This window comes from Cupressus sempervirens, chromosome 4 (assembly GCF_028749045.1).
Source record: "Cupressus sempervirens isolate cs-2001-9-10 chromosome 4, ASM2874904v1, whole genome shotgun sequence".
Taxonomy (NCBI): Eukaryota; Viridiplantae; Streptophyta; class Pinopsida; order Cupressales; family Cupressaceae; genus Cupressus; species Cupressus sempervirens.
Genome location: NC_143121.1, coordinates 465569159 through 465588428, shown reverse-complemented (window position 1 = coordinate 465588428; position 19270 = coordinate 465569159).

The window sequence follows — 19270 nt, the reverse complement described above, 5'->3', positions numbered from 1 at the left end:
ACACAAACTACTATGTAAACCATTTTAAAGCTGAATTAAGGATTGATTTATGATCTTTTGTTGATAAGGAAAAATCTTAAGTGTGAATCACTATGTATTACATGCATCCAATTAGTAAAAAGGAAGGTTTAAGTGGCAATATGGGTGAATCAAAGTCATTGATTCATACCTAATCGTAAGTCACCTAGGTCTTCTAAAGGAGGACAAACCCTAAATGTTCTAAGAGTAGAGAAGGAGAGTTTTCATGTGCAAATAGGACATTCACAGTGACCAAGGTATTATGATTTTAGTTTCATTGTAGGATTAGTTAAAGGAGAACAAAGGAAAGGAAACAATGGACATCAAAGAGACATCTAATTAGAAAGGATTAAGTACACATTAGTATAGAAGTGATTTGACATCAAGAAACAAAGTGTGAGTCATAGGATCATTGCTAAGACATTCTAATAGGTGAATCAATTAAATCTCTTAATGGAGTAGTCCTAATAGGCAGTATTGAAATCCTGTAACAAGGTGCTTACTTAATTGTGAGTTAAAGTCCTTTAATCAGGCACATTTCTAATAGGGTGTCAAAATCCTTTAATAGGGTAAGACCTAATAGTATTTATAAGCTTTTAATAGGGTAGACCTTTTGTAGGGTAGATCATGTTTCATGATAAAAAATTGTAACCTTCATTGGATACACTTTATTATTGTAGTAGTGAAGATTTGTGGGTGTCATCCCCACTCCAGTTTTACTTTCTCATTGGAGGGTTTCTGGGTAATCATATCTTGTGTCATACATGTGTGAATTCTTACTTCTTTACATACTTTAGATGTATATGCTTTATATGGTATTTCAATTTACTTGTTGAAATGTGAGATGGATGTATGGTGAATTTTTTTATATGTAGAAGTTTGAAACACTGATTCCTCCCCCCTCTTAGAGTTTTCCTTTCTTATTGTAATTCATTTACAAACATCATGGATCTTGTTTCCTTTTTATAGACCTATTTCTTCTTTTAGAAATTCCATTTTTCTTAGGAGTCTTAGGTGTTGATATTTATCTTTTAATGATATTCACTTCACAAAAGGTGTTAAACTAATTCAAGGTAAACTAACCACCTCTATCTAATCCAAAACATTTTATCTTTATTCTATACTCATTCTCATCTCTATTCTTAAACAACTTAAACTTATCAAATGCTTCCAAATTTTCTTTAAGGAATGCTACCCACATCATCCTAGTAAAGTAAAAAAAAATCATGAAGTACTTTTCACCATATAATTCTCTTGTCCTAGTAGGACCATTGAGATATGTATGAACAATCCCCAATTTTTCTATTATAGAGAACTTCTTTCTGGTAAAGGATCTTTTCTTTTGCTTAGCCATAACACGTTCTTTGCACACAACATTAATAGGCTTCACAAGTTTTAGTAAATCTCTAACAATGAATTTACTACTAGCCTTCACAATATTATAAAAAGTTTATATGAAAAAATATTCTATGCCACAACCAACTGTTATCCTTTTTTAGAACCAAACATGTCATCTCTATAGGGTTTAGCTAAAAAATATAACCTTTGGATCTTGTATTAGGGTCAATCAACTTACCATCTTTATCCTTGAAATATACATATTCTTTGTAAATTATAACTGATATCCCTTATCAACCAACTATCCAACACTATATAGATTATGCTTTAATCCATCAACAAAGTAAACATAATCTGTGTTATTCTTTCTATCAAGAGTTAAAGATCCTATCCCTTTGATATGACAAGCTACATTGTTACCAACTTTGAAAATTCAATTAGAATATATACTTCACCAATATAAACGAGATGTGGGGAATAAATAAGTTATCAAACTATTATCTCAATTATCAACCTTATTAAAGCTTAACCATATGAGAAATATAATAAGAAACCACAACAAGATACTCATGTACAATAACACCATATATGTTAACTAGGGAAACCCTTGATTAGAGGGAAAACTGCAATGGGGATGGTACCCACAAGATGATGTACTAATATAAATATTCCTCATTAGAGGATTGACCCTATTAGGAGTCTATGAAATACATTTAGTACATGTTAGTTCTTATTAGGAGACTTTGAATCCATGTTAGGAGATTCCAACCCTTTTAGAAGTTGTCAAAGGTAGATGGACCCACTATCCAAACACCTTCAAGAGTAAGACCAATGAACCCACTATCCAAATCATCTTTGTATTATTCCTTGTAGAATAATAGAATTGAATTTTACTGCTCCTTCCTTTTTCTCTATCCTGTTAACCAAACTTTTTCTCCTTCTAATCTTGTAACTAGATCACAAACTTCACATCCAATAATCACTTGGATTGCTTACTTGTGTTTACCCAATACTTTGTTCCTTGTTCACACACTTCATACTTGATAAATACTTGATAGGATTTCACAAGCAAGGAAAAAATATTTCCTTTATAGCTTACCTTCAAAATAATTCCTTGAGTTAGTCTTGAGGCTTTTCCCATCAATTACAATAATATAATTAATTAATTTGTGATTACACTAGCATTTTCAACTCACAGTCTATAAAAAATCTCATATATGTGACACTAGGGCTTGTGCACTCACTGACATCACTATTAGATTATCTTTTGTCCATGTCTATCTATGCATCTCCAAATTATATCTCTATTAGAAGATATAATGCAATCATCATAAACTACTTCTCATATACTTTGTCTCTATATTTCTCACTATAAATCATACATATCTTCAGTACATATTTGACTTACTTTACATGCATTAAGCCATACCATTAGGACATAGTGTAGAACATGTCCTTAACCATGCATCACCTGACAATCAAAATCTTGTCTGTATGACCATGATCTCTATCTTCTACTCTGCCAGACTTCATAGAATTACTACTATGTTAACATCAATGAAAAACATGGTCATGAATGCAACATGTCAATTCTACCACATGCTCTCCAAAGCTTAGGATACCCCGCCCAAAGGAATAGCATAAGCATTCATGCTAACCAATTATTCCATCATGACTACAAGGTTTAAAAAATTTATTAATGTCACCAGTCATATGATGTGATTAACCACTATTTATGAACCTACAAAACTAGGGCTTTCTCTTCTCTAACTTCTATTTCATGCTTTTTTTCTTTTATAGCTACAAATCCTAACCCATCATTACTTTCAATCTAAAACCTTTCATCAAACTCATCATCTTCATTTGCATACAAACAATCTCTAGGCCTTCTAGACTTGAAATTCTTCTTATACTTTTTCTCTCTTTTAGGAAATCTAGAATCATAATGACCAAACTCATTACAAGTCCAACATTTAAAGATTCTCTTATTGCCTGGTTCTCTCCTTACAAGCAAGGTAATTTCTTCTTCAATTTTTTTGTACTCCTTAGATCTAGATATGCTACTGCTAGCATAATATCCACTAGTTCTTGCACTTCTTGAAAAGGCAGGGAAAAAACTTACTGCACTAAAAATAGTTTCTACTATAGGAAAATCTCTAGTCTTCTTCAAGCTCACTTTTGCTACTTCCAACCTTCCAAGAAGATTCTCTTTGGTAAATTTTTTAGTGTAAGGTATCACTTTCTTAATCATTTGTGATGTCTTCTTGAATGGTGGTATCAAGGTTTTCAAGTATTGGAATTCTTTAGAATAATTGGCGAGGGGGAAGGGGGGGGGGCATGAATTAGTTATCTAAGGTATAGATGTATAAATAAAAATTTTCAATACTTAGTAAACCCATATCCATAAAATCTTATCATGCATGGATCCATTAGATATACAATACTTAAACTTTGTAGGTTACTGTCTTAGGTCAAAACAACTTTACAGAAATGTAAACATGAAACAACATAAGAACATTCACACAATTTGACATAAGGATTTTATGTGGAAACCCACACTTGGAAAAGCCACTAGTAACATGATAATAATTCTCACTCTTTTGAAGTGATGCCCTATGAAAGGACAACCCTATTAAAGGTTATAATACACACTATTAAATGTGACCTGGTTAAAGGATTTACAAATGACTATTAGGTCAACCTTAATCTAAAGGATTTACCCTAGACTGATACAATGATTAGAAAGTAACAATAAGGCTTGATCTGATAACAAATTACAACTCACTTGCAGATTATAGATCTCTATTTTGGTCCTCCATTTTTCTTGGCATTCATACTCTTAAGCTCTAATAGCTTGTTCACCCTTCAAAAATTCATACTCTTAAGCCTTCTTGCTGTGCATTCCAAACTACAGTCACTTCTATTTGGTCACTGAATGAAACAATACCCTAGACTCCTTATCTTTCTTAGGTTCTCACACATGACAACCTTTTCTTCTAACCAACTATCTCTATAAATAAGGAATTTAGATCTTTTTCCTCTTAACCACAATTTTCCATTTTAGGGTTAGGTGGGATTAAGTAGGATACAATTAATCTACCCACTTTTCCATTAGATTTCTCTAGAAACTTCCTCTACAATCTTCCTTGAATTTACCTCAAAATGGTTTACCTTAAATTCTATGCCACCAACTCATCATATTTATCTTCCACACACTTCACATAATTCAAGAAATCAAATTAGTTAGCTCATATTTATTAAATTTTTGATTTAATATGTTTATTGTCACTCGACATCTATATTATTCTGTCACTCAGCCAACACTAGTTCACTTGACAAATAATAAAGTTAATTAATGCTTGACACCAACTAAACTTTACTCAACATATACTAACAATCACTCAGCTTGCACTATTTTTCATCTTTTTTTGGCACCTCTTATTTTTCACTTGTCTTCTATTGATTTTTTCTCAGCTTGCACTCACTACTTGGCAAGTCTTGGCAAACATTTTTCTTACTTGATCTTCTTCCAGTCTTAACTTGAGTAATCTTTCATTTCATACTTTAAGTAAACAAAGAATACACTATAGTATCAATGTCTAACTTGGTCTTAGTGCTTCTTTTACATACCAAATAACTCAACCTTTCTCTAGATGCTATTGTTATCTCCTATTTTCAAATCCTCTTCATCGATCAACTAAATGATAGCTTTTAGACCAAAAAGAAATTGTCTCACCAATAGGTAGTAGGTTTGACATCATTGAGAAAATAATGATTATTCTATTATAGGTTCTTCACAAGACTTAATTACAAGACTCATCTTCATCTTTATCTTCATCTTATCTTCATCTTTATAACCATTACAAGACTTAATTCCTCCAATAAATTTTGATTTTCTACCAATATAACTTCTTATAGATTAATCTTCCATGATCAAAGCATATTAAAAAAAAACATATCGAATTTTGTAATCTGATTCTCTTAGCATGGTTATCACATTGAAAAATAGATGCCAAAGCTAGCCAAATTTTATGAGATATATCTAAGGATTACTTGACTGTATTCATTTTCAGCAAGAGGTGATAATAATGCTTCTCTGGAAGAAATATTTCACATAAATATATCTCTTTCAACTTCACCGCATTCTTCAAGTTTTCTTTCTTTCACAATTTTCTTTTCATGCTTTATCATCAACATATATCCTAGACCCATACATAACAAAAGTGTCTTCATTTTCTCTTTCCATTTTTCATAGTTAACTCCATCAAAGTTAGGACTTTCTTTTCTAAAATGACTCACCATTGATCTCATTAAGTTGTTAATCTTATGCTTTGATACCAATTATTAGAAAATAAAGTCCAACAAGATAACTAGGGGGGGGGGGGGGGGGGGGGGGATGATTAGTTATAATATCAATATAACTTTTGTCAATGTTATTAAACCTTAAGCATATGAATAATATAATCATCAACCATAATAAGATACACATACACAATAAAAATAGATATATTAACTAGGGAAACCCTTGATAAGAGGAAAAACATTGGTGGGGATGGTACTCACAAAATGCACTAATATAAAAGTTCATTGTAAGAGGATGGACTCCATTAGGAGCCCATGAAATACATTCAATACATATTATTCCCTATTAGGAGAATTTGATTCCTTGTTAGGAGATTCCAACCCTATTAGGAGTTGTAGAAGACAAATGGACACATTGTCCAAATAGGCTTAGGCGAAAGACAACTGAACTCACTATCCAATTGGTCTCTGTATTATTCCTTATAGAATAATAGAAATGAAATTGAACTTTGCAACTCAAACTCTTTCTCTATCCTCTTACTATGTGAATACCCCACCAAATGCCTTCTTAGATCTCAATACTAGATCTTGAAACTTGCAAGAGATTGATCCCTCTAATTGCTTACACACATTTACCAATTTTGTATATCACTTTCATAATTCACACTTACACACATCACCACAAGTAAAATAATCTTCCTTTATACCATATCCTCAAAATAATTTACTAAGTTGGCTTTGAGGCTTTCCCAATTAATTATAATAGGGCCTCATTAACATATTAGAATTCATTACATATTTTTCACAATTACAAAACACTATTGGCTCATAGTAAATATAACTTTTCGCACATGCAACCTTGAACCTTGCACACTCACTAACATCATCATTAGGTTGTTTACTATCATTATATAAATTTTCTTATCACAATTATGTTGGAAATATGGTTAGGTAAGATGAGTTACAGTTTTCATTTATGGAAACATATATTTCAGCTTGTAATAATAAAATATAATGCTGAAGTTTCTACAGTTAGAAGTAGAAAATTGTTTAAGTGTTAGACAATTTCATTGGTAGCTCAGTTATTATTTCTGGTAAAGAGAAGGTTACAGTGATGTTTGGTATGTGAAAAGTTAAGGGAAGGTATATTAGAGTGTCATGATGACGTACCTAAGTTTTCAGGTAAGTACATATAATACAAACAAAGTTACAAGCTAAATACTAGGCAAGGTAGTGTGCACAATAAAACAAAGTACACAAAAAAAAAGAGGTATAAAGTGTTAAGGAATTATTTTGGTCAAAAAATAATTACTTATGTTTGTAGGGAAGAAATCCTAGATGTTTATTGTGTGTTTGCATTAAACTAACTATATAAGAGTTTTATGAAAGAAAATGGTATAAGTAAAGAGTTAACTTATGAAAAGTAAGGAAGGTGTGCAATATTTAATATATTTGAGAATGAAAAACATATGACATATATTAAAAAAATCTATATGACATGCACAATTATATGAGAGATCTATGATTAGAATTTTGATGTTAGATTAGTGTATGAAAAGTTAGACAATTAGCAATAAAGAGGTTTTTGTATCTATCTCTTTTGTATAAAAGCACTATATTGTATAACTGCATGTTAGGGTAGTGGGCTCTTCTTGCATATAGTTATAATTGAAATAAAAACTCCTAATAGGGTTGAAGAAACTCCTAAAAGGTTTGAAGCAAATCCTAACAAGGTTGAGTCTTTTAACATGGCCTAGTCCTCTAACAAGGACCAAGAAACTATATGTAATTCACAAACTCCTAATAGGGTCAATATCCTTAACAATATTCTTTTGTTTTAGTGGACCATTCTGGGTGCCATCGCCACCGGGATTTTAACAAATAATAGTGTTATGAGTTCTCTATGTATATAGTTTTATTTATTGTTCAAAATTGTTGGTTTACTTTCATATGCATGTTTTAAAGTAATTTATAATATCCAGTTGTGGGAAAAAGTTTGAAGAATACTAATTGATTCTCTCCTCTTAGTATTATTTATTTCTAACAATTGGTATCAGAGCATAGTTACTCAAAAGAGGCTTAACAACTTGAGTAATTTCCTTGTGGATATGGAGCAGTTAAAGAGAAATCTTAAAGAAGCCCTTGAATGAATTTATTTTCTTATAAAAGAAATAGATAACCTAAAAGATAGGTATGAAGCTACAAAATATTACATTGGTAAAATGAAAGACAAAATTGATCACATAAAATCTAAAAAGGAATCAATAGAGTAGATAGTGACAGTGATGAAGTAGGAATCCTTAAGAAAGAAAATAAGATCTTGAAACATGAGTTAAAAATTGTTGAACTAAAGTTAAGTCTTAAGAAGGATGATAGTAAGATTAAACCAAATCTGAAATCTAAGAATGTGGACCTAAGATCCCATTTGACTCAAGTAACATCTGAATTAGATATGATAAGAACATAGCATGCATAATTAGAAAAGTAAAATACATATTATGAAAGGAGAATTAACACAAGCTAAACAACAATTAGAGAAGCTTTATTCTAGTTGTGAGAAAATTGATGAACAACTATTTTTTTAGAGATATTCTTATTAGAAGATAGGTCTTAGATATTTGATTAAGAAATCATGCCAAGAAAACTAAAGTTAGGAAGGAACTAGATCTAGTTATTGAAACCCTTAAACTTTAAGAAATTGATTAGAGTAGGATTGAATCAAGCATATCTACAAAAGAATCTAAAGAAGTTGAGAAAATTGATCTATATAAGAAACATTATGAACCTAAGAAAATAGATAAAGTCAAATCACTTGAGGAGTCTAGACATGAATTCAAAGGTAGATATTTTATATGCAATGAAGTTGGTCATATGAAGAGAGATTGTATAGGTAAGTGTTTTAGAAGTATCACTAATTTCTATTGTTATAATTGTCATGGCTTTGGACATAAATTAGTAGATCATAAGAAACCTAAGTTTAATAGTAGTAATAGAAATAGTAGAATGTTTAGGGATACTAACCCTACAGGTAATGAAAGAAGGAAATCACAAAGTAGATCCAATGATGGAGAAAGATCTAATGGAGAAAGGAACTAGATTGTATGTTACAAAATGTAACAATCTTGGATACATTGCAAGGAATTGTAAAGCACACGATAATTAGAATGGAACCAATCAAAGAAGGAATGCACTTGTATGTCAATTATGCAACAACTTTGGACACACAACAAGATTGTGAAAAATGGATAGAAGGAATTTCAACAAGAATCCTAAGCACACAAGGAACAATAATAGAAATGATAGAAGAAATAATAATGGCTGCAATAATAGTAAGAAGGAAGCACTCAAAGAGCATGTTGATTAATTCAAGGAAGGATGTATCATCTAAATTGCTGACTTAATTGGTGGTGTTAGAGTCTTAAATATCTTCCAGATAACCTCATCATCTTGTCCGGTTCCTCTTTGAGCTTTACTACTTGTAGTAATTTTTGATATTTTGCCTATATATGTTCTTATAGATTCATCTTCCATCATTTTAGCATCTTGAAACACAGAAATCCATCTTTGTAGGCTCAACTTCTTAGAATGTGCATCAACTTCAAAACTATTTTCCAAAGCTTTCCAAATAAAATGTGAAGTAGCAAGTGATTTTACCTGATTGTACCCAATTTTAGGAAGTGCAGTCAATAGTGCTTCTCTAGCTCTCATGTCACACATGAAAAGATCTCTTTCTACCTTGGTGCAAATTTCTAGATCCTTTTCAGCAATGATTTTCTTTACTAATTTTTTCAAGATCCAATATCTCAGACCCATACACAACAAATGTGTCAAGATCCAATATCTCAGACCCATACACAACAAATGTGTCTTCATCTTTTCCTTCTAGCTATCATAATTTTCTCCATCAAACTTTAGATTATCTTTCTTGAAAAATTCACTATGGATCTCTAAAAATTTATAAACTTTATCTTCAAGGACTTGATGCTCTGATACCAATTTTTAGAAACAATAGTCCACCAAGATGATGTACTAATATAAATATTCCTCATTAGAGGATGGACCCTATTATGAGTCCATTACAACATTTAATACATAGAGTCCTTATTAGGAGACCTTAAATCTATGTTAGGAGGTTCCAACCCTATTAGGAGTTGTGCCAACCCTATTAGGAGTTGTAGTATAATGTATGCAAGAAAAGCCCACTGCCCAAACATGCAATTTCAACTACAAGAAGAGCTCACTGCTCAAACAAGTAATTTACTATTATCTTCCTCTTTCATTTGCTCTTTCCTCTATCTTGTCAACTAGACCAATCAATGTTAGACCTTGTAGACTAGGTCATGAACCTCATATCCAAATATCAAACCTTGGATCACTTAGCAAAACCTCAACAATGAAGTTTCCTTCACTTCTGCATTGCTCTTCTCAACTTCACATTCTACACTCTCTACTACTTATCAAACATTCACATTTATATCATCAAACATACCTCATGATAAAGGAAAATATCCTTCATTTATATAGATTCCATAAAAAATTTCTCTAAGTTGGCTGTTAGTCCTCAATTAATTATTATAGGACTACATTAATAACACATTACACTTAGTGATAACATTAATCTTCTGCCTTGAAACTTGAATAACTTTCCATACATGCAATATTATGATGAGAGAGCTTAGCCACATCATCCTCAACATGTCTTATCTATGTCCTCAACCTAAATCCTCAAGATATCAACTCTACTAAGAGATATAAAAAGTTTACTAGAACATACCTCTATAAACTCTATCTTAGAACAGACATCACCAAAACTCACATAACTTCTTCTAGACTTGTCCTTTCTCCTTTTGATGTTAACTACATATACCAGATACTTAGAAGTATCTCCCATAATCTTGGGTGGTTATAATTCTCAACTAACCATTTTTACCAACTTGATCTTTCCACTGTTCTTTTGTTAGATACCATAGAGAATTGCTATGTTGACATCAATGACAAACTCAGTCATGAATGTAACATATCATCATAGTAGTACTCCCCCATAGGAATATCATCAACATTCATGCTTCCAATCAATCTTCCAATAAAAACATCTTCCCATAAATACACTAGAGCTTCTTTCCCAAAATCTATCTCTAATGTTTGATCTACTTCCTCTAAAACTAGCTCTATGACTTGAGCCTCCTTGCTCTTGTATGCCCCACCTTGGTGTAATACCCCAAAATTGGTCTTGTAAACCAATTTGGTGCATTGATCTTGTTTCCATAGTTTGGCATCCTACTAAAATTGGTATATGTACATAAGTATTCAATTGGTTAAAGTAAATTGGTACATTTTGAAATTTTTAGGATTTTAAGTGTGGTATTGTTTTTTTCAGTTATTGAAATGAAAAGATGAGTTATTAAAGTGTAAAATTGATAGAAAGTTCAAGTGTAGAAGAAAGTGACATTTCATTCCATTTATGAAATAGTATCTCATTAACATTAATAAGTACAATACTACAACCAAGATTCAAGTCTCCACAGAGTCACTCTCTACTATAGTTCTTAATTAAGAGTTCCTTACTTTGACCCTTGGTGAAATAGTGAGGCCTTTTTCCTATAGTGCTTACAACCAAAAGTGAAAAAACTAACATGCATTGTTATAACACAATTTTTTTTTAAATGGTGAGAGCTCTCATAGGTGGGAATCTGGTAGATGGAAATCTAGAAGTAGGAACTAACCCTGGCATTGTAGGGAATTTGAATTCAAGGAATTCAGCTAGTGATGCAGGGAATTTGAATGTGGGGAAATAAATAGGGATTGATAGTTCCTCAAGGTTGGGTTTTAATGGTTTGGAGCAAGAAGAAGAAAAAATGTTTCTTGGTTTCTATCCCATCAGATGTGGGATAGTGGATATCTATCATTTTGACCCTCTGACAAAGTGTCCTATCCAGACTAGGGAACCACTGCAGGAGGAGAATATTTTGGTGGATATAGGCAAGGATTCAAAGTGATTACATGTGGAGGACTAGAAGAAGGATGGGTTGGAAACAAGTCAATGCACATGGTCTTCATTATTTAGAAGAAAACAAGGAAGAAAGTCATCTTTTCCTCCTGTTACTTCAAAGTACTGCTGGGAAAAAGGTGAATTAAAAATTTTCATCTTGGATTTGATTGTTGATTATTCTATTTCAACTATGGAGTTTACCCTAGTTGGAAAATTTTTGGGGGCACACCCAAAAGTTGATGGTCTAAGAAACATGGTTAAAAGGAAATGGGCTCTTCGTGGGCAAGTGGATATTGCACTAATGATGAATGGGTTCCTTTCCTTTGTCTTTATGTGTAAGGAAAATTTAAATATGGTTCTATGTGGTGGTCCTTGGTTGTTTGGTAATAGTACTATTATGATTAAGAAGTGAGAACCCAATATGGATATGTCTGAAGCCTTTTTCCTTACTACTCTCATTTGGGTCATATTACTAGGACTCCCACTTGAATTTTGGCATGAAGACATTTTTAAGGGGATAAATAGTTCATTTGGTGAGCTAATAGCTATTGATGATGGGATGGATACTTGTTTTGGATGGGAGGAGAAAAAAGTGGAATTAAAATTTAAAACTTGGAAAAAGGATGCAAAAAATAGTCTTTGAGGACCTTCCTAATGCTTGTTCTTCTATAAAATTAGGGCCACTCGGCTAAAAATTGTCCAATGAAAGTAAAAATAAAACAAAGATGGTGAATGGGAAAAAAAGAGGGAACCTAAACAAAAAAGAGTATGGAAACCAAAAACCATCCGGGAAAAGGCAGCTAAAATTAAAGTAGTTCAATATTTTCAAAATAAGGAGAAGCTAATGGAAGAAGAGGAGAAATCCTAGAATGACAAAGTCTCTAGCACCAAGGAAAAAGAGAAGTGTGAAGATACTATGAACCAAATGGTAATCTATCAAAAAAAGGATAATGAAATAGAAGGTTTTGTAGATATAGAGGAGGTAGAGGAAGGATAAATCCTTGGGGAAAGAAGTGGTCAACTTGATGAGTTGGAAATTTTGGAAGAGCCTTAGTAGGAAGATCTCTTGACCCCTTCAAGACCCTCAGGACAAGAACTTTTGAATCTTGAAGATGTTTAGGAGCCAAAATGCTTGGATAAACAAAACCTAGGTCAAAGGGAGAAAATAGAGAAAAAATCTAACCCTAACCCAACATCTTCAGGAATGGAAACCTAGAGAAGTAAATTGGAAATTGGCTCTCTTAAATTGAAACCAAATATTGGAACTCTAGAGAAACTTGGTAGGAAAACTACTTCAAAGAAAAGAGAAAGTGAAAGCTTACAGAATATTGTTGATGGAAAATAGACAACTATTCTAGATTTTACTTCGAAAAAGTTACTATGAAAGTGATCACTTGGAATGTTAGAGGGATTGCTAAAATTTACAAACTTGATATTATTTGACAATTTGTTAGAGAGAACAAACTTGATATTTTAGTACTCTAGGAAACTAAAATGGAAAAAGAAAAAGATGAAAAGCTTAAATCTTTTAGTAATTATTGTATTATGGAAAGTAGTTTTGAAGGTGCTTATGAAGGATCGATGATCTTATGGAAATAGTCTTTATTCTCAGGTAATTTTATTGATGCTAGTAAACATTTATTGGTGGTCAAGTTAAAGAGTAATGCCCAAAATAACTATTGGTATATAGTTAATGTGTATGTGCCCAATAAAAAGAACTCTAGAATGAAGTTTTGGGAGTCTTTATCTAAGATAAAGAGTGTTGACTATAATGACAGATGGCTTTTCTTGGGGGATTTTAATGTTCCTCTTTATGTGCATGAAAAAAAAGGTGGAAATGCAAGTCAACTAAAAGGGATATTGAATCTAATGGATTTTATAAACAAGGAGGGATTAATAGACTTAGATCTTCAAGGGATTGAGTTTACTTGGAGTAAAAAAAGAGTGGGAAATGAAAGCATCCAAGCTCCATTGGATAGAGTCTTAATATCTCTGGACTGGACTAAAGATTTTGTGTGTAAGTTGAAGACTATTTAGAAGATAGCTTTTGATCATTTTCCTCTTTTATTTATGGAAAAGACTAGTTAAATTAGGAAAAATTGTCCGTTCAAATTTTGGAAAATGTGGATGCAACATCCACAGTTTGAGGACTAACTTGTGGAATGGTGGAACATAAACATTGAAGGAACAAACTTATACCATGTGGCTTCAAAACTTAGACATGTTAAAAAGAAATTTATAGAATGGAATAAAAGAAATTTTGGGAATATCTTTGAGAGTAAATCTTTTATTAAGGATGACCTCAAAATAATCCATGACAAAATCCAGCAAGAGGGATACTTGATGGAGTTGGTGAAGGAAGAAAATGAGAAACTGGTGGAGTATCATGACATAATTTCTAAAGAAGAGACCTATTGGAGACAATGGTCTAGATCTATTTGGATTGAAGAAGGAGATAGGAATACAATTTTTTTCCATTTGTCCACTCTGAAACATAGAGACAAAAACTGTATTCCTAGTCTCACTAAAGGAAGACTTCAAATCACTAATGAACATGAAATATCTAATGAAATGGTTTAATTTTTTCTGATTTTGCTATCTTTAGACCCTGATATTGACCAATCTAAATAGATTGAGTTATTAGATGCTATTCCTTCTTTGGTCTCTAAGGAGCAAAATAAAATGTTGTGTGCTATTCCTAAGGGAGAGGAAATCTATAATGCTATTTTTTCACTTAAAGGAGACAAATCCCTAGGTATGAATGGTTACCCTATGCTTTTCTTTCAGAAAGAGTGGAAATTGGTTGGAAAATATGTCTATGATGCTATTAAAGAATTTTTTGGAGCCAAAAGAATGTTGAAGAAAATTAACTCAACCTTCCTTTGTCTAATTCTGAAGAGGATATGAGCTAATTCTTCAGATCAGTTTAGACCTATTAGTCTCTACAACTCAATTTATAAAATCATCTCAAAAGTCCTCACTTTGAGATTTTCTGAAAATCTTTCCAGTCTTGATTTTTGAGCAAAATAATGGTTTTATTCCTAGTAGACAAATCCTTAACACCATTATTTCTGTGTATAAATGTATTCATTCCTTATCTCTTTCTAACAATTAGGGTTCTATTATGAAATTTGAGATAGCCAAGGCTTATGAGAGAGTTGAATGGTCCTTTCTCCAAAAGATACTTGTGTCTTTTAGCTTTAGTGTCAATGCGATTAATCTTATTATGCAGATGGTTTCTACTACTTTAGTAGATGTGTTGGTCAATGGGAGCTCTACTAAATTTTTTAATCCCTCTAGGGGGCTGAGGGAGGATGACCCCTTATCTTTGATTATTTTTACTATGATGGCTAACTTTTTGGGGAGATATATAGGGAAGATGGTTTCCAAAGGGGAAATTCAAGGTTTGAGACCCTCATCTCATCCTCTTATATATTCTCATGAACAATTTGTGAATGATACCATTTTCCTTGGAAAAGGTAATGTTAGAGAGGCAAGGAATCTTAAAAAGGAACTTAACCTTTACTCCTTTGCAACTAGACACTTGATTAATTGGAACAAGAGTTTCTTGTTTTTTATTAACACTCCACCTGTTAGACAGGGTAAGATTACTAAGATTCTTGGGTTCTCTATAGGATCTTTTCTATGTACCTATCTTGGATTACCTTTGGGGTTGATTCCTTTGGAGAGTTTTTGGGAGGATCTTATTAAGAAAGTCAATAAGAAACTAGTTGGGTGGAAATGTAATTTACTAAGTCAAGATGGTAAAGTCACTCTCCTCAAATCCTATCCTCAGAGTATTCCCATGTATGGTTTGAGCATTTTTAGGATCACAAAAAAATTTGTTGATGCAATTGACAAAATTGAAAGAATTTTCTTTGGTTTGAAATAGTGTGATGCCTCACCCTGACCCATCATAGCATAGATACTATATTTTCATTTTGTTACTTAGGACTAGATATCTTGACATATATTTTTGAGAGTTGCTGGACAGTAAATTTTCCTACTTATCCGATGATACTTACCTTATGATTTTCCATTTATGATATGCATTAGGACTTAATTGGCATAGTCAATGAATTAATGGATGTTTAATTAGTACTTCATTATTATGATAGAAGATTGAATTATGTTGTGATTCAAATGCTTAAAATGATCTTGCTAGGAAAGTCAGTAATATGCAAATTTTTGAGGTTTAATGATTAAATGTTTTATAAGAAAATGATGGGGAATAGGAAGTTAATTATGAATTGTGTTAAATGTGAATTGTAGAATAACTAAAATCTCATGTTCCTTTACTTTCATATGTATTTTTTATGAGACTTTTCATTGGACTATTGATGCTTGAGTTTAGTATGCAGGAAAGGAACTATGGAAACATAATGGGGAAACAAGGTATAAACACATGTTAATATGACACTGCCAAGGTGAATCTTTAGAAGATTCATAAACCTTTTTGTGATGTGTTTATTTTGTAAATGTGAGATGTATGTGTGTAGTGTGTATTTTATGAGTAGATTCAGAACATGTCATGTGTGATGTATAGTGAATTTTGTGTGTGTCACTTGACACTAGTACTCACTATGTGAAAATGACATGTTCTCTTAAAATGGATCATGTGGCCACCTTATCTCAAGTTAACTTCCTTAATTAATAAATAGACACATTCCCTTGACTTAGAAAGGGAAACAAAGGTTACCACCATAGGAAATTTTAAGTTGGCCTTGACCTAGCATTATGAGGTCCAAAAAGTAGCTCCAAGGTGTATTGTGATGTAAAAAAAACTTTACTCGTGATAATACTTCAAGTTAGGGGCTAAAATTGACCACTAGAGTGCCTAGAAGACCTAGGAGACCCTAAAAAGAATGCATTTTTTATTGAATCTGAAAATGGGAGTTTTATATAGAGGATTGGCCAAACTAGAAACCCATTTACCCACTCTCTAACTTTAGAGACATTTAGGGTTTGGAGGAAGAGGATAAGGAGCTCTACAAAAACTTTCATTTTTCATTTCTTGGAGTGAGGTTGGTACCCATGATCCATGGTGTTTCTTCATTGTATTGTAGATTTGATAAGGTGTAGTTGTGGTTTTTTGAAGAATCTTGTTGTATGTGTGTTGAATGTAAGAAGTTTTATGTGATTTCTTCCTTGAATATTGTTTTTTTCATGTTGTTTGTTTGTGTAAAATGGGTGTGAAGCATCACTCACCCTTGGGAGGGAAGAGATGCTTGGGTGAAGGGGTTAGTTGGCCTCACCCATTTAGTTGAGAAACTCTCCCATGTGTGGAGATGATTTTGATGTGTCTTAATGGGTATGGACTTCATGATTACTTGCATTCTTGGGAGCTATAAGGAGGTGTATGAAGAGGGAAGACATTGTTAAGCCTTGGAAGGGCATGTTACTTATGAGAATATGTGAATATATGTGATTCATGGATTTGAAATTCTCCTCATGGAGAGAGCCCACCTTTACCCTATATCTTGATTCTACTGTAGAATCTATGTACAATCTTTGGGATGGGTTGTATTGTGTTGTGTTGTGTTGAGATGTATTGTTATGGTTATGCATGATATGCAAGCTTGAAGGTGTGCAACCGTTTGTGCCTTGTTTACCCAAGCTCGGTGGGTGGCCTCCTTGAGGCCTAAGATGGGAGGTGAGCCTCCATGGTTCCCCATTTTTGTCTCTCTTTTTCAGGTTTTACTTGATGATCTTGGAAACTTAGAGGTCATGTAGTCTTTCCATTGCATAGGAGAAGAAGAATCTATTGTATTGTGTTGAAAATGGAGAAACAAACTCCATCTTGTTATGTGAATTAGTTTTTATTTGTAAGAGTGTTGTTATTATCCTCATTCATTTGTCATTAGAGAGATTTTGAATCATTTATGTATTGTAAAAAGGTCCCTCCATTTGTATATCTTGATATGGTGATTTCACCACCTTATGTGCATGCTTGATAAATGTTTGGATGTAAGCTTGAGAGGATCATGAACGAAAAATTCTTTGTATTGATGTTGTTGGTTCATAATCTTGGATACCAATGTATTGAAGAGAAGAGTTAAGCATCAACGTAGGCATTAGTATGATGTAAATAAAACTATCCATTGTGATTCTATTAATCTCCATGTTCATAGAAATAATTAGATGCATTATGTAATCAAACTTGGTTCATACATAGTTGTAGAATATAAATTCAATAGTTAATGTATTCATATTTAGATATAGTCATAAAATTGATGTCAACAATGTAAATTGAATACTTGATGTTCATGGAATTACAAGCAAAAAGATTTCATTTATGTTCATATTAGAGTATCTTGCAATTTAGATTTTGTTAGTATTATGATAGTTGATATGAGTAATACATTAGATTTCTATATTGAATAGGTATTTTAATGCATTATACAATGTTCAATTTCATCAACTAAATTATAAAAAATTATAGAGAATGTATAAAGAAACTAGGCAAAAAGTTTAACTTCAAAAGGAAGAAGCCTATAGGTGCATATTTACTTGCTGGAAAATGTATGACACTTAAACAAAAAACTCTCCAAAAATTTTTTACAGTCAATAAAATAATATATTCTGAATATAATAAACATATCCCTATCAATAATAATATAAAAATCACTAAGAAACCCAACATAATAATGTTTCCTTACAAAGGGATAATCAAAATAAATTTTCAAGGTACATGATCAGAAATCAAATGATAAGGTCAAACAAAAAAAAAAAAAAAAAACCCTCTCTTAGGAAGGCATGAAAAAAGATCTTAAATACTAGAAATTACCCTTATAAAAAAAGAAGAATTCAAAAATTGCACTCTCTTTATATAAGATGGCTAGAACATGACCATAAGTCAAAACTTGTTTAAATTTTTTTTTTAATGAAAAGAGATGAGATGGGAGGTGGTCCCACCACCCCCTCATCCCTTCTCACACCTTCCTCTTACCTTGGCATGTTTGGAGGAGCTGGCCTAATAAATTCCAAGCTGATTCTCGTGTCCCTAAAAGGAATGTAAGGTTTGGGAAGCTTTTAGACTTAAGTAATTAGGAGGTAAGGTGGGGGGGATAAGTAGCTAAGACATAGGAAAAAGTGGGATAGGTAAGATAGGGTATAAAATAGTATTTAAGGGGTAAGTTAATAATTAGTACGTACATGCAATCCATGTTAGGGTATTTTAAATGAATTATTTTGTCAAGGTAGTAAGATAGGTAGATAGGTAATTTAACCTTAATATGCTTATATTAGATAATTACTTTGTTTTGTTATTCTAAGTCATGTTTAGATATAGATAAATTCAGGATATAGAAATTGTGATGTTAATAAATGAAAGTATAATTAAGGGTTAATTAAATTAATAAAGTATGTTGTAAATGGATTGATAGGAATGTATTTTATAAGTGAGGATAATGTAATTTTAGTATTTATGAAAGGGAATGTAGGAATACTTTTCAAAATTTGAAATTGGAATAAATTACAGAATAAGGACAAATGGATGATGGTATTAGTTGATAGTTTAATGTACCCCATTCCTAAAGTATCTTAAGGAATCAACCTTGATATTGAAATAATGAATCATCATCTTTATGCAAAGGATTATCGCTAGCTATACTATATATATAT